The sequence below is a fragment of the Scyliorhinus torazame genome, chromosome 5 (genome assembly GCF_047496885.1).
Source record: "Scyliorhinus torazame isolate Kashiwa2021f chromosome 5, sScyTor2.1, whole genome shotgun sequence".
NCBI lineage: Eukaryota > Metazoa > Chordata > Chondrichthyes > Carcharhiniformes > Scyliorhinidae > Scyliorhinus > Scyliorhinus torazame.
In genome coordinates, this window is record NC_092711.1 from 186,686,298 (window position 1) to 186,708,864 (window position 22,567).

Genomic DNA, 22,567 nt, shown 5'->3' on the forward strand with positions numbered 1-22,567 from the left:
GCTTTGATCTTTAAATCATCTTTGTCAACAGGAATAGTGCCAGAAGACTGGAGGATAGCAAATGTTATCCCCTTGTTCAAGAAGGGGAGTAGAGACAACCCCGGTAACTATAGACCAGTGAGCCTTCCTTCTGTTGTGGGAAAAATCTTGGAAATGTTTAGAAGAGATAGGGTGTACAATCATCTGGAAAGGAATAATTTGATTAGACATAGTCAATACGGTTTTGTGAAGGATAGGTCGTGCCTCACAAACCTTATTGAGTTCTTTGAGAAGGTGACCAAACAGGTGGATGAGGGTAAAGCAGTTAATGTGGTGTATATGGATTTCAGTAAAGCGTTTGATAAGGTTCGACACGGTAGGCTACTGCAGGAAAATACGGAAGCATGGGATTCAGGGAGATTTAGCAGTTTGGATCAGAAATTGGCTAGCTGGAAGAAGAAAAAGGGTGGTGGTTGATGGGAAGTGTTCAGACTGGAGTCCAGTTACTAGTGGTGTATCACAAGGATCTGTTTTGGGGCCATTGCTGTTTGTCACTTTTATAAATGACCTGGAGGAGGGCGTAGAAGGATGGGTGAGTACATTTGCAGATGACACTAAAGTCGGTGGAGTTGTGGACAGTGCGGAAGGATGTTACAAGTTACAGAGGGACATAGATAAGCTGCAGCGCTGGGCTGAGAGGTGGCAAATGGAGTTTAATGCAGAAAAGTGTGAGGTGATTCATTTTGGAAGGAATAACAGGAATACAGAGTACTGGGCAAATGGTGAGATTCTTGGCAGTGTGGATGAGCAGAGAGATCTCGGTGTCTATGTACATAGATCCCTGAAAGTTGCCACTCAGGTTTAGAGGGTTGTTAAGAAGGCGTATGGTGTGTTAGCTTTTATTGGTAGAGGGATTCAGTTTCGGAGCCATGAGGTCATGTTGCAGCTGTACAAAACGCTGGTGCGGCCGCATTTGGAGTATTGCGTGCAATTCTGGTCGCCGCATTATAGGAAGGATGTGGAAGCATTGGAAAGGGTGCAGAGGAGATTTACCAGAATGTTGCCTGGTATGGAGGGAAAATCTTATGAGGAAAGGCTGAGGGACTTGAGGCTGTTTTCGTTAGAGAGAAGAAGGTTAAGAGGTGACTTAATTGAGGCATACAAGTTGATCAGAGGATTGGATAAGGTGGATAGTGAGAGCATTTTTCCTCGGATGGTGATGTCTAGCACGAGGGGACATAGCTTTAAATTGAGGGGAGATAGATATAAGACAGATGTCAGAGGTAGGTTCTTTACTCAGAGAGTAGTAAGGGTGTGGAATGCCCTGCCTGCAACAGTAGTGGACTCGCCAACACTAAGGGTTTCAAATGGTCATTGGATAGACATATGGACGATAAGGGAATAGTGTAGATGGGCTTTAGAGTGGCTTCACAGGTCGGCGCAACATCGAGGGCCGAAGGGCCTGTACTGCGCTGTAGTGTTCTATGTTCTATGTTCTAATCCCAAAATTGAACGGGTTTAATTGTCAAGGAAGTCCTTTTGTTGGAGAAGCTTGAACTAGGAGGTGACTGTTTAAAACGACAGGATCGCTCATTTAAGACGGAAATGAGGAGCGTTTTTTTCTCTCAGAGGATTGTGAGACTCAGGAACTCTCTTCCTCAAAAGGCAGTAGAAGAAAAGTCATTGCATATTTTTAAGGCAGTGTTAAATTGTTTCTTAATTAACAAGCGGGTGAGAGGTTATCGGGGATATTCAGCAATGTGGGGTTCAAGTTCCAATCAGATCAGCTATAATCTTACTGTACGGCGAAGTAGGCTCATGGGGCCGTGTGGCCGACTCATCCTTCTAATTAGTATTTTCTTACGTTAGTATGCATTTTTTTCTGCGCATGTATTTGTTACTATCTGTATTTATATTTTGTTGAAAGTTCCGAACAATGTACTGATATATGTTCATGTCTTCGTATACATGTTTTGTGTCTATACGTGTTTCTGTGAGTTCCATGTATTTGTGTGCATGTGCTTCTGTGCCTGTGCATATCGGTGTCTCGTGTGAGTCTCTAAGTGTATGTCTGTGTGCATGCCTGCATGTATGTGCATGTAGTATCTGGTGCATTTGTGCATGTGTGTGTATTTATGTTTGTGCATTTGTGATAGGTATGTATAATTTAGTCAGATAATTCATTTTCTCTATTAAACGTTTTGTCAGGTAAAAATAACCGAGTCAGAGCCTGGCGATCTGAGCGATTGATAATATTTTCAGTTTTCAGCGGATGAATCTATCTCCTGTGAAATGCAAGTTGACATCAGGTGAACTAATGCAGGAATTCAACGATGCATTGCATATAACGCAGGGACAGAATCTTCAAACCCTGTGGGGATTCAATCACAAGATTCGATCTGAATTGTGATTAACTGAGTGCTAAAGTCTTCTAACATTGCGTTGCATATTTTACACCACATTTAGTATGACGGAAGCTTAAAATCCTCAGCCACAATGCTATAATTCATCCTACAATTTTGGCAACAGAGTCCTTATCATAGAGAGCGGCTTACTTCCAAACATATAAACACTTCCAAACGTAGATACCGAAGTCTAAGGAATTTCTCCTTCGGGTGTCACTTTTGAGACGGTGGAGGCAGAATGGAGTGAATAATGACGTTATTTAAATGTTCTTTTGGGCAGTGGAGGTAAAATGTGTTAATTCCATTTCAGCTTTCCCTGTTGATGAGTGGTGGCATACTGCGTCACCAAATGTCCCTCCCCCTCTCTTTGTTTGGGCGGGGAGAGGAGTACATTGAGCGAACTACTGCCCAAGACCGTTTCTCTGTTGGCGAAATTGGTATACAGAGGGTGACCCAATAGCCCTTACCCTCTCCTCGTTAGGAAATTGCAGGTACAATGGATGATCTAATGCGACTCCTGCTCTTGTTATTGAGGAAGTGGGGTGTGCAATAGATGCAATAGATGACCAAATGCCCGACCTCCTCCTCTTCGTGGTAAGTGGAGGTACAATAGGTCGCCAAATGGTCCTTCCCCTCCACTTGTTTGAGACGTCGGGGTCCACTGCTGGCCTAATGCCTCTGACCCTCTTCTTGTTGGAGGTGTGGGGGCAACTAGCGGTGTCATGCTTTTCCCTCTCTTTTTGTGCGCAAGTGGAGGTACAGAAAATTAACTAATGCCCTGACTGCTCGTGTTGTTTGTAAATGGGCGTATAGTGGATTAAATAGGTTCCCCTCCGTGCTTTGTTCCTGAGTGGAGGTCCGGTGGATTCACAGTTGCCCATCCCCTCACTTGTGTTTAAAGGCAGTACAATTGACTAACTAATGCTGGCACCGTGGGTTATTAGTTCCCTTCAACCTCTCTAGTTGGGGAAGTTCAGATACATTGAGATAACAACCCCCCCCCCCCACTCTTTGCTGGCGTATTCGAGGTAGAGTGCATTAAATAATGCCCCCCCCCTCTTTAATCAGGAAGTGGAGGTGCAGTGGGGCAACTAATGCCCTGATCCCTCCCTTTGTTGTGGGAGCGGAGGTACTGTAGCTTAACCATTGTCCCTTCCCTCTCAATTTTCTTTAACTGGCGGTAGAGTGGATTAATTAATCCCTTCCTCCTATCTTTGTTGGGAAGTGGGAGTACAGTGAATTAACGAAGAGCTGCTCCTATCTGGTGGGGGAGTAGGTGTACGGCGAGTTAACAATTTCTTTATGTTCTCCCTGGTGGAGATTATTGTGTGAGCCACACTTCAACTCCCAGTGGCTGTGATTGATTGACTTAAATCTAACGACAATATTAAGAATGAAAGGACAAGCAAGAACACCGAGATATAAATGCGCTGTGCTTGCTTGCCAGAAACGGAAAATTGTAAGAATTATCCTCAGCGGGAGGAAAGTTCGAAAAGCGGGTTTGCATAATACATTAGTGAATGAACTACACTCTGTCTCTAACGGAGGATATATCTGATCTGGGAGTTTTGGTTGTACAAGGCTTGGGTTCGAGATCTGTATCTATCCGACTTCACTTGAAAAGATCTAATATTGCTAAAGTGGAAAACATTCATGAGGTGATTGTATGTTTAAAAGACTATTGCTGGAAGAGGCCTTTATTATTTTTATTGAAATTGGAAATATAACTGATAAATCTCATTGACATGAATTAATGGTGTCCATCAATGCAAGTGAAATGTTCACAAAACTCGGTTTACCGCTGGATTTATCAACCGTTCTGTTGATGGTCTTCAAGGGGATCGCTTCATGTCCCACCACACAGGAGTAGGACGCACCGCTGGCCCACTCCTCCGCTGCAATGGATAACAGGCTGTATACAAAGAAGGAGCTATTTCCGTTCTCTGCCACCACCTCGGTGTTCTTGTAGTTCCAGGGATTCACTGGCTTGTCATTCACGGTCCACTTGACGAAGATCTCTCGGGGGGGAGAATCCTCTCACTAAGCAGCTGAGGGAGATGAATTTCTGAGCGGATACTTCTACTGCCGAGGGCAGGAGGACAGACACGGATGGTTCCCGCAGATCTTTAACTGCAGAAAATTTACAATACATGTTAATAAACTAACGAATCATATGAATAGAGCTATTTAGAGCTGCGAGAAATGTGAGCTGTGTTCAATTCTATCGGTTTCCATTTTTCAATTTGGTATCAATTGTTTTCCCCACTCGAAGCAGCGGTGGACACAATTATTTTCTCTGAGAACTGATAGAGTTGGGCTGGAAAGTTGCAGAGAGTGTACAGCACAGAAACAGGATGTTCAGCCCAACTGGTCTGTGTTGTTTTGCAAGGTACAAATCAGACTCTTCCCACCTTATGCAATTTGAGCGCAGCAGCATTACCTTCAATTCAAGTTAGTTCAGCCACTTATCAGGTGGTCATAGGTGGAGTCATAGATGTTCCTCGAAAATGGAGCAACCCTGGGGATTGAGTGAAGTTCAGAGTTCCGCAAAGGAGGACCCAAGATATTTATTAAGGGGAGGGTTAATAGAGTATGAAAGTAAACTTGCAAGTCATATTAAAGCGGACTGTAAAATTTTCTAATATTAATTTCGTTTTAAAAGATTAGTGAAGACAACGGAGGTCTCTGCAATCTGAAACGGGATAATTCACAGAGAATGAGGACATAGCAGAGCAATTAAACAGTTACTTTCGTTTTTTCTTCACGGAGGAAAACACAAATATATTTCGAGGAATGCTAAGGAATCAGGGGTCTTGTGAGATGGAGAAATAAAATGAGATTAGTATGAATTTAAAAAGTGCTGGAAACATTTATGGGGCTGAAAACCTATCAATCGCCGCAGCTTGAAAATCTACACCCCAGGGCAATAAAGGACCATAAGGAATGCGTTAGTTAACATCTTACACAATTCCATAGATTCTGGAAAAGTCCCTAAAAATTGGAAGGTGGGAAAGTAACCCACAATTTTAAAAACTCTGAGGGAAGGGGAACGTGGGGAATTACAGAACGGTTAGCCGGACACCAGTAGTGGGGGAAATGCTCGATTATATTCTGAGGAGATGATAACAGAACACATCAAAAATATGAACTGGATCAGACAAAGTGAATATGCCTTCATGAAAGAAAAATCAGTTTTGACAAAAGCTGCTTTCTTTTTTGGAGAATGTAACTCACAGGATGGGTGAGACAGAACGGGTGTATGTGGTGTATTTGGATTTTCAGGAAGCGTTTGATAAAGTCCCACGTTATATGCTAGTGTGCAAAATAAAATCATACGGGATTGGAGGTGGTATATTGATGGATTGAGAATTCAATGGCAGACCGGAACCAGAGAATAGGAACAAACGGGTCTTTTTTAGAGCGACAGTCGGTGACAATGGGTGTCCTGCGGGGATCAATGCTCGGGCCACAGCTATTCACAATAGACATCAATGATATGGATGTGCGGAGCAATATTATTCCCTACTTTGCATAAGGCACGAAACTTGGTGGGGAAGAATGATAAACAGGAACTTAAGAGACTTCAAGTGATTTAGACAAGTCACGGGAGTTGGCAAATGCCTGGCAGATATAGTATAGCGTGGCTAAGTGTGAAATTGTCCACGTCGGTGGCAAAAAGAGATAAGCAGATTATTTTTTACATTTTGACAAATTGCCAAATGTTGATGTAAAAGGGACCTTGCTGTCATAACTTAAAGCAAGCATGTATGTACAACGAGCATTGAGAAGGAAAATTGTATGTTGACCTTCGCTGCATGATGACGTGACTCCAGGAACATGAATGTCACTGGAGCATTATTTGCAATTTTATTCCCCTTAACTAGTAGGATGGCAGGATTTCCGTATGAGGAGCGATTGGGTCGATGCGGACTGTATTGATTGGAGTTCAGAAGAATGTGAGGGGATTTAATTGAAGCATTTAAATTCTGACAGAGCTGGCAGGCTGGATAGAGGAATATTGTTTTACCTGACCGGGGGACCAAGAAAAAGTGGGCCACGTTCTCAGTTTAGGATGTAAGACATCAGGACTGACATCAGGATTATTTATTTTCACGCAGTGTGCTGCCGGTGGAATTCTCTACCACAGAAGACTGTGGAGGCCAAGACGGTGAATATTTTAAGAAGGAAGTAGATTGATTAATAGACTCTAAAGGGTAACGGGTACACGGAGAGAGCAGGAGTATGGTATTGAGAAAAATAAACAGCCTGATCACATTGAATGGTTTCACAGAATTTACCGTGCAGAAGGAGGCCATTCGGTCCATCGTGTCTGCACCGGCCCTTAAAAGAGCACCCTACTTAAGCCCACGTCTCCACCCGACCACCATAACCCAGTAACACCACGGGACAATTTAGCATAGTCAATCCACCTAACCCGCACATTTTTGGACTGTGGGAGGAAACCGGGGCACCCGGAGGAAACTCACACAGACACGGGGAAAACTTGCAGACTCCGCACAGATAGTGACACAAGCCGGGAATCGAACCCGGGTCCCTGATGCTGTGAAGCAACAGTGATAACCACTGTGTTACCATGCGGTCATGGTGATGCAGGCTCGACGGGCGGAATGCCCTACTGCTGTATCTATTTTCTGTGTTTCCAGTTGATGGAACTACCAAACAGAGTAAACAATTAATGCACTGAATGCTAACATCGGACCCTACACAAACGCCGTAATCACCGTATTGCTTGAATCTCATTGCTCACCTTCTACCTTGTAGATGGATTTCTTTAAAGGAGTCGGCAGATTCTCATGGGTCACCAGGCAGGAGAACTCTGACCCACTCAGCCATGCTTGCGTTGAAATGGTTAACTTACTGATCACGCTGTCAGAGGCCTCACCAGTTTGGACAGCAATCTTTGAATTCAAAGCATTATGTTCTTGGGTCCACGACACGTTCACTCTATGAAGTGCATCAGAAACGATGCAGGTTAAGGTCACCGTCGCCCCCAATAAGACCTGTTCTATTGGCGGCGGCAGAAGAGTAATTGTGGGATTACCGCATGGGGAAGGACCTGTGAAAGAGAAACGCAAAGAAAACACAGGTCAATCTTCGTAATCAGGAAAGCAGCATTTCGCCTTCACTTTCTAGATGGAAATAAATCGTCTTCGAGCTATCTTTTTCTGACTATTTATCAACAAACATATTTTTTTGGAACGATAATGGTTTAGAAAAGCTCCAATGTAACCCTAAAATAGAAATTGTGTACTGGCAGCAAAATACAACTGTTGCAGAATAAGCACCTGCCGTATAATTCATCAGGTTAAAGTCTGACAGGTGTATTTGGAATCACTAGCTTTCGTACCGTAACTCCTTCATCGGGCTCCTTCATCACCTGATAAAGGAGCTACGCTTCGAAAGCTAGTGATTCTAACTAAACCTGTTGGACTTTAACCTGGTGTTGCAAGACTTAGAACAGAGAACAGACAGTGCAGAAGGAGCCCATTCGGCCCATCGAGCCTGCACCGATGCACTTAAGCCCTCACTTCCACCTTATGCCCGTAACTCAATAACCCCTCCTAACCCTTTTTGGACACTAAGGGCAATTTACCATGGCCAAACCGCCTAACATGCACATCTTTGGACTGTGGGAGGAAACCGGAGCACCGGGAGGAAACCCACGCAGCCATGGGGAGAACGTGCAGACTCTGCACAGACAGTGACCCTGCGGGGAATTGAACCTGGCACCCTGGCGCTGTGAACCTATGTGCTGCTGGACTGGGGTGGGCATTTCTTATTGTGACCACCCCAGTCCAACGTCGGCATCTCCACATCACGTCTAAATCATGTAATTGTGGCATGATTGAGGTGCAAACTGAGTAAATATTGCCCTCGGAATCTCTGATTAATTTATGCCCAACCAACAGTCATTGCGCCTAATATCATATCTCGTCTGAAATCATATTTCCAGAGCTTCCGGTTGCGGCTATGCCTGGGTAGGTCGCACGTTCGGCAGTTCTCGCCGTGAACGGACTTTTGGGCCCTCTTGAGGAGCCCCAGCGGCACATGGACGACGATTCCCGGTGTGGGAAGGCAGCAGTATGGTTCCCCCAACATTGCATGGAGTGGACCAGGAGTGGAGCGGTTAAAAAAGTGATCTTGGAGAATAGAGGAGAACGGGCGCGAAAAGGTAAGATGGCGGCGGGCGGAGACCAGGCAGCGTGGGCGCAATGGTCGCGGGAGCAGCAGGAGTTCCGGAAAAGCTGCTTTGTGGAGCTGAAAGCAGAGATGCTGGCCCCAATCAAAGCGTCGTCGATTGAGAGCCTGGTGCAGACCCAGAAGGCTCAAGGGATGGCGATTAGAGAGGTGCAGCAGAAAGCCTCTGAAAACGAGGACGAGACCCTGGGCCTGGCGGTGAAAGTGGAGGCGCAAGAGGTGCTGCATTATAAGTAGCAGGAGACCTGGAGAACAGGTCGAGGAGGAAGAATCTCCAGATTCTGGGTCTCCCTGAAGGTGTGGAGGGGTCCGACATCGGGGCATGTGTAGCCACGATGCTGAATACCATAATGGGTGTGGGGGCCTTCCCGAGGCCCCAGGAGCTGCAAGGGGCTCACAGAGTCCTGCCAAGGAGGCCTAAGGCAAATGAGCCGCCAAGGGCCGTATTGGTGAGGTTTCACCGCTTCACGGACAGAGAGTGCGTCCTGAGATGGGCGAAGAAAGAACGGAGCAGCAGGTGGGAGAATATGGAGAACCGCATCGACTAAGACTGGAGTGCAGAGCTGGCCAAGAAGAGGACAGGATTCAACCGGGCCAAGGCGCTTCTCCACCGAAAGGGGGTGAAGTTCGGGCTGTTGCAGCCGGCGCGATTGTGGGTCACTTTTCAGGACCGCCACTATTATTTCGATACACCAGAGGAGGTGTGGACCTTTATTCAGAACGAAGAATTTTGCTCGAACTAATGGTTTTCTGTGGGTTTTGGGAATGCTGGGGAGTGGGAAGGGATGATTGGATGTGATATGTGTGTTTTAATGGGCATGGGATTTTTTTGGAGGGGCCGCTCCTCACGTTCGAAGGGGGGGGGGGGGAGGGGGGCACGAGGCCCTGGGTCGTTGGGAATTGGTGAGAGGTGGCAGGAGAAAGGAGCTGCGCCACTGGGGACGGGGCATGCCCGGGTAGAAAATCAGTGGCTTTTTTCCTGCGCTAAGAAGCGTGGCCCCCTTCTTAGTGCAGGAACTGGAAGCAGGGAGCCTGATAATGGGGTGGGGGGGGGGGGAAACTTTAGTACGCTACTGGACCCAACACTGGACCGATCCAGGTCGAGGTCGGGCAAGAGGCCAGCTGCGGCCAAGGTTCTCAGGGGGTTTATGGATCAGATGGGGGGAGTAGATTCATGGAGGTTTGCTAGGCCAGCGGCCAGAGTTCTCTTTTTTCTCCCACGTGCATAAGGCCTATTCACGGATAGACTTATTTGTGGTGAGCAGGACACTGATTCCAAGAGTGGAGGAAACGGAATATTGGGCCATAGCGATTTTGGACCACGCCCTTCACTGGGTGGAGTTGGAGTTGGGGAAGGAAAGGGACCAGCGCCCGCTGTGGCGCTTGGACATGGGACTGTTGGCAGATGAGGAGGTTTGTAGGTGGGTCCACGGGTGTATTCCGAGCCACATAGAGGACAATGATAATGGGGAGTACCAGTTGGTGCGGTATGGGAGGCTCTGAAAGCGGTGGTTAGGGTAGAGATAATCTCAATTAGGGCTCACAGGGAGAAGAGAGAGAGGACGGAGAGGGAGAGGTTGGCCATGGAGATATTAAGGGTGAATAGGAGGTATGCGGATTCACCTAAAGAGGGGCTGCTGAAGAAGCAACGGAGCCTCCAAACGGAATTTGATTTGTTGACCATGGGGAAAGCTGAGACCCAGTGGAGGAAGGTGCAGGGGGCAGTCTACGAAATTGGGGAGAAGGCGAGCCAGATGCTGGCGCATCAGCTACGCAAGAGGGAGGCGGCGAGGGAAATTGGAGGAATCAGGGACAGAGGGGGGAACACGGTGCGGAATTTGGATAAAATAAATGAGGTATTAGGGATTTCTATGGGAACCTGTATAAGTCAGAACCCCCGGAAGGGGGGGGAGGGGATGCGGCGGTTCCTGGACCAATTGAGGTTCCCGAGAGTGGAGGAGGGGCAAGTGGCAGGCCTGGGGGCCCCGATTGGGATAGAGGAGCGTCTTACGGGGTTGTGGAGCATGAAGGCGGGCATGGCCCCGGTGCCTGATAGGTTCCCGGTCGAATTTTACAGGACGTTTGTGGATCTGATGGGTCCGCTGCGGGTGAGAACCTTCAACGAGGCGAGGGAGGAAGGGATTCTCCCCCCCCCCCCCCCCCCGACAATGTCTCGGGCGCTGATCTCGCTGATCCTTAAGCGGGACAAGGCCCCGCTGCAGTGTGGCTCGTATAGGCCGATCTCGCTCCTTAATGTAGATGCCAAGTTGCTGGCAAAGGTCCTAGCCACAAGGATGGAGGACTGTGTCCCGGGAGTGACACACGAGGACCAGACAGGGTCATGAAGGGCAGGCAGTTAAATGCAAACGTGCGGAGGCTCCTGAATGTGATTATGACGCCCTCGGAGGGTGGGGAGGCAGAAGTGGTGGAGGCAATGCACACAGAGAAGGCCTTTGATCGGGTGGAGTGGGAGTACCTGTGGGAAGTGCTTCGCAGGTTTGGGTTCGGAGAGGTGTTCATAGGGTGGGTCAAATTGTTATACCAGGCCCTGGTGGCGAACATATCTACGAACCGGCAGAGATCAGAATATTTTAGGTTGTACCGTGGGACGATACAGAGCTGCCCCCTATCCCCTCTGTTGTGTGCTTTGGCAATTGAGCCACTGGCCATGGCGTTGAGGGAATCGAGAAACTGGAGGGTGTTGGTCCGGGGAGGGGTGGAACATCGGGTCTTGTTGTACGCTGATGACCTGTTTTTGCGCATCGCAGATCCAGTGGAGGGGATGGTGGAGGTCATGGTGATCCTTCGGGAGTTTGGGGACTTCTCAGGCTACAATCTTCACGTGGGGAAGAGTGAGCTCCTTGTGGTGCATGCGAGGGGCGAGGACAGGTGGCTGGAGGAGCTGCCGCTTAAGAGGATGGAGAGGAATTTCCGATATTTGGACATTGAGGTGGCCAGGAGTTGGGAGGCCCTGCATAAGCTTAATTTGGCGTAGTTGGTAGACCAGTTGGAGGAAGAATTTAGGAGATGGGAGGTGTTGCCACTCTCCCTGGCGGGCAGGGTGCAGTCTGTTAAGATGACAGTCCTCCCTAGGTTCCTGTTTGTGTTCCAGTGCCTGCCCATCCTCATCCCCAGGGACTTTTTTCAGCGAGTAAGCAGGAGCATTATGGGATTTGCATGGGCAAATAAGACCCCGAGGGTCAAGAGGCTGTTTCTGGAGCATAGTCGGGCCAGGGGTGGGCAGGCACTACCGAACCTGAGTAGTTATTATTGGGCAGCCAATGTGGCAATGATTCGGAAATGGGTGATGGAGGGAGAGGGCGTGACATGGAAATGATTAGAGGTGGCGTCATGCGTGGACACTAGCTTGGGAGCGCTGGTGACTGCACCTTTGCCGCTACCGCCAGCGCGGTACACCAGGAGCCCGGTGGTGGCGGCGACACTGAGGATCTGGGGGGAATGGAGACAGCACAGGGGTGAGTTGGGGGCCTCAATTTTGTCGCCAATGTGGAATTATCATAGGTTTCCACCAGGCAGGATACTTTGCGGATTCCCAAGCTGGTATCGGGCCGGGATTAAAAGGATGGGGGACCTATTTATTTAGGGGGCTTTTGCTAGCCTTGGGGCATTGGAGGAGACATTTGGGTTACCCCCGGAAACACTTTTAGGTACATGCAGGTGAGGGCAATTGTGAGAAGGCGGGTAAGGGAATTTCCGTTGCTTCCCACAAGGAGGATTCAGGACAGGGTGACCTCGGGTGTATGGGTGGGAGAGGGCAAGGTCACGGCGATCTATCAGGCGTTGCAGGAGGGGGAGGGAGCCTCAAAGAACAAAGAACAAAGAACAAAGAAATGTACAGCACAGGAACAGGCCCTTCGGCCCTCCAAGCCCGTGCCGACCATACTGCCCGACTAAACTACAATCTTCTACACTTCCTGGGTCCGTATCCTTCTATTCCCATCCTATTCATATATTTGTCAAGATGCCCCTTAAATGTCCCTATCGTCCCTGCTTCCACTACCTCCTCCGGTCGTGAGTTCCAGGCACCCACTACCTCTGCGTACCCTCCTCGGTAGAGTTGCTGAAGGGCAATTGGGAGGAGGAGCTGGGCGAGGAACTGGATGAGGGCTTGTGGGCGGAGGCCCTGGGCAAGGTTAACTCCTCCTCGTCTTGCACCAGACTTAGCCTGATCCAGTTCAAAGTGGTTCACAGGGCACATACGGCAGGGGCGAGGATGTGCAAAGTTTTTGGGGGTGGAGGACAGATGCGTGCGGTGCTCGGGGAGCCCAGCAAATCACGCCCATATGTTCTGGGCGTGCCCAGCACTAGAGGGGTACTGGAGGGGCTTCGCAAAGGCTATGTCCAAAGTCTTAGACACTCGAGTAAAACCGAGCTGGGGGATAGCAATATTCGGGGTATCAGATGAGCCGGGAGTACAGGAGCCGAAAGAGGTCGGAGTTCTGGCATTTCCGTCCTTGGTAGCCCGGAGGAGGATCCTACTAATGTGGAGGGATGCGAAACCCCCAAGCGTGGAGGCTTGGATTAATGACATGGCAGGGTTTATCAAGTTGGAGAGGATAATGTTTGCCTTGCGAGGGTCTGTGCAGGGGTACTCCAGGCGGTGGCAACCTTTCTTAGACTTTCTCGCAGAACATTAGGTGGAGGTCAAGAGTAGCAGCAACCCATGGGGGGGGGGGGGGGGGGGTGGAGGGGTTTTTGGCTTGTTTTTATTATTGTAGGGGCGTTTGCCCCATTTTTGTTCTTAGTTTGTTAGATAGTTTAATGTTTAGTGGTTTAAGTTTTTGGAGGGGATGGAGTAAGACCCTCCCTTTTTTATTTTTCTTATGTATATTTTCTTTCCTTTTTGGACTGTTTTGCAAAAATGTATTGAAAACCTTGAATAAACATTTTTTTTTTTAAATCATATTTCCGGTTCCAAAGTTATGATTCGGACCTGAAAATTATGCTGTCTCAAACTGAATTTCAAATCAAAATCCCGAATTTCTGACACCAAATAAATCAAAATGAAGTTTTTGAAGACAAGTCATATGAACTCGAAATGTTAACTGGCTATATCTCACCACATAATCTGAGAGCTGCTGAGAGCTTCTAGCATTTTCTGTTTATAATTCCAATGAGCAAAATTTTGCTTCATAGTTGTTTAATAGTTTATTTATTGTTTAAACTTTTTGAAGACACCCGCCTGTCAATAGAGGGGTGAATTACAAGGAACTTCCGGTGGCGGCCATGGTGGAGTAGGTCGCACATTTGATAGCTCCGCCTGTGACGGAGTTTTGGACCTTTTTCCCCCCGGTTTTTCCCAGATTTTATGGGATAAATCGGTGAAGAGTGAGACAGTGAGGAGAAATCCCCCTCCGGTGTATGGAGAATTGGACTAGAAGTGGACATGCGAGAAGACAATGTCCTATAAGGAAGATGCGAGCAGAGCCGGCAACGCATGAAAGCATGGTGGAGAGCAACAGCCGCGGGGAGACGGCACAGTGGCCGATGGGGCAGCTGGTGGAGTTTTTTGAAGATTGCGTCGCCAAGCTGAAGAAGGACACGCTGGACCCGATTAAGGCCTTTGATTGATCAAGTTGTGCAGAATCAAGAGACCCACAGGAGAGCGATCCAGGAGGTGGAGAAAAAGGTGTCCGAGCACGAGGGGTACATAACCGTGCTGGAGACCACGGTGGAGATGACGAACGCCGCCAGAAAAGAATGCAGGAGAAGCTGGACGACTTGGAGAACAGGTTCAGGAGGCAGAACCTGAGAATCGTCGGTCTCCTTGAGGGCAAAAGGACAATGAACAAAGAACAAAGAAAGGTACAGCACAGGAACAGGCCCTTCGGCCCGTCACACCTGTGCCGACCATGCTGCCCATCTAAAATAAAATCTTCTGCACTTCCTGGGTCCGTATCCCTCCATTCCCATTCTATTCATGCATTTGTCAAGATGCCCATTAAATGTCACTATCGTCCCTGCTTCCACCACATCCTCAAGCAGTGAGTTCCAGGCACCCACTACCCTCTGTGTAGAAAACCTGCCTCGTACACCTCCTCTAAACCTTGCCCATCGCACCTTAAACCTATGCCCCCTAGTAATTGACCCCTCTACCCTTTGAAAAAGCCTCTGACTATCCATTCTGTCTATGCCCCTCATACTTTTGTAGACCACTATCAGGTCGCCCCTCAACCTCCGTCGTTCCAGTGAGAACAAACCGAGTTTATTCATCCGCTCCTCATAGCTAATGCCCTCTATAAGCAGGCAACATCCTGATAAATCTCTTCTGCACCCTCTCTAAAGCCTCCACATCCTTCTGGTAGTGTGGCGACCAGAATTGAATACTATACTCCAAGTGTGGCCTAACTAAGGTTCTAAGCAGCTGCAACATGACTTGCCAATTATTATACTCAATGCCCCGGCCAATGAAGGCAAACATGCCGTATGCCTTCTTGACTACCTTCTCCACCTGTGTTGCCCCTTTCAGTGACCTGTGGACCTGTACACCTAGATCTCTCTGACTGTCAATACTCTTGAGGGTTCTACCATTCACTGTATATTCCCTACCTGCATTAGACCTTCCAAAATGCATTACCTCACATTTGTCTGGATTAAACTCCATCTGCCATCTCTCCGCCCAAGACTCCAAACGATCTAAACACTGCTGTATCCTCTGGCAGTCCTCATCGCTATTCGCATTCCACCAACCTTTGTGTTGTCTGCAAACGTACTAATCAGACCAGTTACATTTTCCTCGAAATCATTTATATATACTACGAACAGCAAAGGTCCCAGCACTGATCCCTGCAGAACACCACTAGTCACAGCCCTCCAATCAGGAAAGCACCCTTCCATTGCTACTCTCTGTCTTCTATGACCTAGCCAGTTCTGTATCCATCTTGCCAGCTCACCCCTGATCCCGTGTGACTTCACCTTTTGTACCAGTCTGCCATGAGTGACCTTGTCAAAGGCCTTACTTAAGTCCATATAGACAACATCCACTGCCCCACCTGCATCAACCATCTTTGTGACCTCTTCGAAAAGCTCTATCAAGTTAGTGAGACACGACCTCCCCTTCACAAAACCATGCAGCCTCTCGCTAATACGTCCAATTGCTTCCAAATGAGAGTAGATCCTATCTCGAGGAATTCTCTCCAGTAATTTCTCTACCACTGACGTAAGGCTCACAGGCCTGTAGATTATCCTTGCCACCCTTCTTCAACAAAGGAACAACATTGGCTATTCTCCAGTCCTCCGGGACATCACCTTTCGACAGTGAGGATCCAAAGATTTCTGTCAAGGCCTCAGCAATTTCCTCTCTAGTCTCCTTCAGTATTCTGGGGTAGATCCCATCCGGCCCTGGGGACTTATATATCTTAATATTTTTCAAGACGCCCAACACCTCGTCTTTTTGGATCTCAACGTGACCCAGGCTATCTGCACACCCTTCTCCAGACTCAACATCCACCAATTCCTTCTCTTTGGTGAATACTGATGCAAAGTATTCATTTAGTACCTCGCCTATTTTCTCTGACTCCACACAAAAATTCCCTTGCCTATCCTTCAGTTGGCCAACCCTTTCCTGGCTACCCTCGTGCTTAACCCAGTGTGGGATCGGATGCGAGGGCTTATGTGACGGATATGTTGGAGAAGTTGATGGTGGCTGAGGTGTTCCCTCGGCCCCTGGAAGTGGACAGAGCACACAAAGCCCTCGCGAAGAAGCCCCGAGTGAACGAAACGCCGAGGGCGATAGTGGTACGCTTTCACCGCTTCCTGGACAAGGAACACATTCTGCGGTGGGCCTAGAAAGAACGGAGCAGCAAGTGGGAGAATTGTGAGCTGCGCATTTATCAGGACCTGGGCGTGGATTTGGCCAAGAGGCGAGCTGGGTTTAATCGGGCAAAAACGTCCCTCTTTAAGAAAGGGGTGAAGTTTGGTATGCTGTACCCAGCCAGTCTGTGGCTCACACACGAGGAACGGGATTTCTACTTCGAAACACCAGACGAAGTATGGACTTCTATTAAAGAAAAGTGTCTGGAGGCGAATTAAAAGACATTGAAGCCTTGGGGAGTACTGTGGTGGCGATTTGTTGTGCTGGGCTGTATAAGTATAAGTAGTGCTATGTGTAATATGGCGCTGTTTGGATGGCTAAAGGTAACTTTGTCTTGCAGGGAGCTTGTTAGAGAGGGTATTGTCTTTGGGGTTGGTTCTGTTTTTGTCTGTTTTTTTCTTTTCTAAAGTGTCTGTTTCTTCACTGTTTTTTTCTGATGTTTGTTTACTGCGGAATGTGATGCTTTTAATATGTTTGTCCAAGTGGGCGGAGAAGGGAGAGAACAATGGGGAGACAGACGTTTTGCTGCCAGGGGCGGGTGCTATCAAGTCAGCATGAGTCAGCTGACTCTCGGAGGTGCAGTGGGGGGTGAGCAGGTGTTAAGCTGGAGCTTGACTTGGGGGGTTGGGTTTCTAGTGTTGTTGCTAGGAGGGAGGGAGGGGAGCTGCTTTGCTGACAGGGGAGGAACTGTTACTAGGGGACAAATGGGAGGTCAGGAACGGCGAATGCCTGAGGGAGGAGCTCGAGGAGGCGGAGGGGGCGAGCTAGAGGCTGGCCTAAAAAAGGGTGATGGCTAGTCGGCAAGGGGTCCCCCGACCAGACTGATAACATGGAACATCAGAGGGCTGAATGGGCCGGTCAAGTGGGCTCGCGTATTTGCGCATTCAGGGGGCTGAAGGCGGACGTGGCAATGCTACAAGTAACACACCTAAAGGTTACAGACAAGACGATACTGAGAAAGGGGTGCTTTAGCCAAGTGTTCCAATCAGGGCTGGACTCAAAGACCAGGGGTGTAGCGATATTGATCAAAAAACCGAGTGGCATTCGAGGCAGGGAGAATCGTGTCAGACAAGGTGGGTAGGTACATAATGGTGAATGGGAAGTTGGAGGGGGGGGGGTGTCATACTCGTGAACATATGCTCTGAATTGGGACGATGTGGAATTTATGAGGCGGGTGTTAGGTAAGATCCCAGACTTAGAGTCACATAACCTGATCATGGGAGGAGATTTTAACACAGTCATTGATGCAGAAATGGACCGGTCAAAATCCAGGACAGGGAGGAGGCCGGCCACGGCAAAGGAATTGAAAAGTTGTATGGAACAGATGGGGGGGGGGGGTGGGGAGGGGGAGTAGACCCATGGAGGTTTGCACAGCCAAGGGCGAAGGAGTTCTCCTTTTTCTCACATGTCCAAAGGTATACTCTCGCATTGACTTTTTTGTTCTGGGCAGGGCGCGAATACCGGAGGTGATGGATACTGAGTACTCGGCAATTGCAGTGTCGTATCATGCCCCGCATTGGGTGGATCTACGGGTTGGTGCGGAGAGAGGGCAACGCCCGCTGTGGAGACTGGGTGTGATGTTGCCAGCGGACGAAGCAATCTGTGGGCGGGTTAACAAGCCCCAACCAGAACTACCTGGAAACCAATGATACGGGGGAGGTCTCTGCAGTGGCAGTTTGGGAAGCTTTGAAGGCAGTGGTCAGAGGGGAATTAATCTCGATACGGGCCCACAGAGAAAAGGTGGAACGGGCTGTGAGGGACAGGTTAGTGGAGGAGATACTCCAGGTGGACAGGAGATACTCGGAAGCCCCAGACGCGGGGCTACTGAGGGAGCAGCGGAGGTTACAGGCGGAGTTTGGGCTGTTGACCACAGGGAAAGCGGTGGAACAGTTGAGGAAGGCAAGGCGGCGATTTATGAGTACAGGGAAAAGGCAAGCAGAATGTTGGCGCACCGGCTCAGGAAAAGGGAGGCGACCAGGAAGATAGGTGAAGTAAAGAGTAGAGGCGGCAATACTGTCCTGGACCCAGCGGGGGTGAACGAGGTGTTTAAGGACTGCTATAGTAAATTATATGAGTCGGAACCCCTGGCTTGGGTGGAGGGGATGAGGCAGGTTTTGGATCAGTTGAGGTTTCTGAGGGTAGATGATGATCTGGTGGAAGGGCTCAGAGCCCCAATTGAGGTTGAGGATTTAATCAAGGGGCTGTAGGACATCCAGGAGGGCATCGCACCAGGGCCTGATGACTACCCGGTGGAATTCTATAAGACGTTTTCAGAGACATTGAGCCCACTGCTGGTAAGGACATTTCATGAAGCAAGAGAGAAAGGAGTCGTCGTCCCCCCACCCCTCCCACCCCGCCCCCGCCCCTCCCCCCCCCCCCCCCCCCCCAACAATGTCGCAGGCCTCGATTTCATTGATCCTGAAACGGGAGAAGTATCTGGAGGTATGTGGGTCATACAGGCCAATTTCTCTATTGAATGTGGAGGCCAAACTGCTGGCTAAGATACCGGCCACGAGGATAGAGGACTGTGTCCCAAGGGTGCTAGGGGAAGACCAGACGGGACTTGTAAAGGGTAGGCAACTCAAGGCCAATGTTCGAAGGCTTTTGAATGTTATTATGATGACCTCAGAAGGAGAGGAGGCGGAGGTAGCGATGGAAGCGGAGAAGGCTTTTGATCTGGTGGGGTGGGATTATCTGTGGGAGGGGCTGGGAAGGTTTGGGTTTGGTGAAGGCTTTATTGACTGGGTGCAGTTGCTCTATGAGGCACCAGTAGTGAGTGTGCATACGAACCGGTTGAGGTCAGGATATTTTGAACTATACTGCAGGACAAGGCAACGGTGCCTCTTCTCCCCGCTACTGTTTGCTCTGGCCATAGAGCCATTTGCCATGGCGTTAAGAACCGCTGGGAACTGGAAAGGGCTGGTTGGGTGTGGGGGTGAAACACAGGGTCTCGCTTTACGCAGATGACCTGCTCTTGTATATTTCAGACCCGTTGGAGGGGATGGGGGAAGTAATCCAAATCCTGGGGGAATTTGGCAATTTTTCGGGGCATAAATTGAACATGGGGAAAGCGAGATGTTCGCGATCCAGGCAAGAGGACAGGAGAAGAGACTGGAAGAGCTGCCGCTTAGAATGGTAGGGAAGAGCTTTCGATATCTAGGAATCCAGGTGGCTCGGGAATGGGAGGCACTGTACAAGTTAAACCTATCCCTGGTGGAACAAATGGAAGGGGACTTTAAGAGATGGAACATGCTCCCCCTATCACTGGCAGCGAGGGTACAGACCGTGAAAATGACGGTCCTCCACAGATTTCTTTTTGGCTTTCAGTGCCTCCCCATCTTCATGCCAAAGGCCTTTTTCAAGCAGGTTAATATGGTTATTTCGGGCTTTGTGTGGGCGTGTAAAACCCCGCGAGTGAAGAAAGTGTTGCTGGAGCGCAGTCGGGGGAGGGTGGGTTGGCACTGCCGAACTTCTGCAATTGAAAATGAAAATGAAAATGAAAATCGCTTATTGTCACAAGTAGGCTTCAAATGAAGTTACTGTGAAAAGCCCCTAGTCGCCACATTCCGGCGCCTGTTCGGGGAGGCTGGTACGGGAATTACTAATGGGCAGCTAATATGTCCATGATCAGTCAGTGGTAGTGAGGGGGGGGGTCGGGGGTCGGCATGGGAGCGGCTGGAGGCTGCATCATGCAAAAACACCACTTTAGGAGCACTGAAAGCGGCACCTCTTCCGTTCTCGCCAGCCCGATACTCCACAAGTCCGGTGGTGGTGGGGGGGTCTGAGACTCTGGGGGCAATGGAGGAGATATAAGAGAGTGGAGGGCGCATCGGTTTGGACCCCGATTTATAATAATCATCAGTTTGTACCGGGTAGGCTGGATGGTGGGTTCCGGATTTGGAAAAGGGCAGGAATCAGAAGGATAGGGGATCTATTTAGAGATGGGAGATTTCCCAGCTTGAACGCCTTAGAGGATAAATTTGAATTGCCAGCAGGGAACGGGTTTAGGTATTTGCAGGTGCGAGACTTCCTGAGAAAGCAGTTCCCTGCCTTCCCACTGCTGCTGTCACGGGGGATACAGGACAGAGTAGTCTCCAGTACCTGCGTGGGAGAGGGGAAGGTTTCAGATATTTACCAGGAGCATTCGGAGGCGGAGAAAACTCCGGTGGAGGAGCTTAAGGGCAAGTGGGAGGACACGCTAGGAGGAGAGATAGAGGCAGGTCTGTGGGCGGATGCCCTTAGCAGGGTTAATACCTTCTCATCATGTGCCAGGCTTAGCCTGATACAATTTAAGGGAGTCCACCGGGCACACATGACAGTGGCTAGGATGAGCAAGTTTTTCGGGGTAGAGGACAGGTGTGTGAGGTGCGCGGGAAGCCCAGCAAATCATGTCGACATGTTTTGGGCATGCCGGAAGCTTAGAGAGTTTTGGCAGGGTTTTGATATGGCAATGTCCATGGTACTAAAAACACGGGTGGTGCCGAGTCTGGACGTAGTGATCTTTGGATTATCGGAAGAGCCGGTAGTTCAGGGGGCGAAAAAGGCCGAAGGTTCGGCACAACATCGTGGGCCGAAGGGCCTGTTCTGTGCTGTATTTTTCTATGTTCTATGTCTTGGCCTTGGCCTCCCTGGTAGCCCGGTGATGGATCTTGTTAATGTGGAGGGACGTGAAGACCCCGAGTGCAGAGACCTGGGTTAGTGACATGGCTGGGTTTCTCAGTCTCGAGAAGATAAATCTCGCCTTAAGAGGGTCAATGGTTGGGTTCACCCGGAGGTTGTAGCCGTTCGTCGACTTTCTCGGGGAAAATTTAAATGTCAGCAGATGCAGTATTCCAAGGTGGGGGGGTGAGGGCCGGATTGTTGCTATATGGTTGGGGTGTGTGAAGATTGGGACCCGGGGGGTGGGGGGGGGGAGATGTTTATTATACCATGTTGATGTCATTGTTAATGTTATTATTATAAAAATTTTCAAATACCTTAATAAAAATATTTTTTTTTAAAGAAAGACAAGGAAAATACTTTTTAATTATATTTGCTGTGGTGCAGAATAATTTTCACTATCGGTATGATGTAATTTGCCCATAGCTCATAAGTATTAGTCAAGTAGCATCAATTTGTTCTTCGTGTATTATTCTGGCTTCAGAAGCAGATCTGATCATGACATTGGAAAGGTACAGATCCTGGAGCATTGTCCTCAATGTTATTAAATGTTGGCTGATCTCTATTTACAGTGCAGAAGGAGGGTATTCGTCCCATCGAGTCGACACCGGCCCTTGGAAAGAGCATCCTACTTAAGTCCACACCTCCACCTTATCCCCGTAACCCAGAAACCCCATCAAAACTTTTTGGACACTTTAGCATGGCCAATCCAACTCACCTGCATGTGTTTGGACTGTGGGAGGAAACCGGAGCAGCCGGAGGAAACCCATACAGACACGTGGCGAAAGTGTAAACTTCACACAGTCACCCAAGCCGCAATTGAATCCGGGAACCGGAAGCTGAGAGGCAGCAGTGCTAACCACTGTTCCCCCGTGCCGCCCCATCTTAACTATGCCACCGTGCCTCCCTATCTTAACTACATCCACCGACACGACGCCCTTAATATTCGTGATTAAACGCAAGATTAAATGCAGCACCGAAGTTTCAAGGGCGATTTTGTGGAGGGAATTCTGGATTCCCTACCCACTGCCTGAGCAAACCCTTCCGGAGATCATAAGTCTCAGTTTCAGCTATAAATTGTAGACACAAAAGAAGCAGGAATTTTGAAAATGCACGGCAGGTCTGCCAGCATCTGTGGAGACAGAAACAGAGCAAACGTTCAGTGTCCGTATGACTCTTCTTTCTAGCTCTGAATGCGAATGGAGCTCTGATTTTTAAAGGAAACTGACTGCATTGTAATGTAAGAAATCAGGCGTTGTTCTGTGCTTTGTATTACCGTCAGTAAATCACTGACTTCTATGAGCACTGAAATAGTCTGTTTCTTACCCTCAACTCCGCTAACGTCTCGACTTTTGGTGACCCCTTCGTGTGTGACCTGGCATGTGTAGATATCGTTGCTGAACCATTCTCCAGCGGAGATTGTCAGTCGACTTGTCACCGAAAAGTTGCTGTTTGCTTCTAAGACGGGAGA

The 22,567-nt window shown here is 48.8% G+C and overlaps 1 long non-coding RNA gene across 1 annotated transcript; it reads right to left on the reverse strand.

Moving 5' to 3' along the window:
- Positions 1–4,082: 4,082 nt before the first annotated feature.
- LOC140422729 (uncharacterized) lies at positions 4,083–22,563 on the reverse strand. Its single transcript, XR_011947567.1, has 3 exons — positions 22,423–22,563; positions 7,153–7,461; positions 4,083–4,514 (listed from the first exon to the last, which is right to left on the reverse strand). It is a non-coding gene; the product is annotated as an uncharacterized lncRNA (long non-coding RNA).
- Positions 22,564–22,567: the final 4 nt, after the last annotated feature.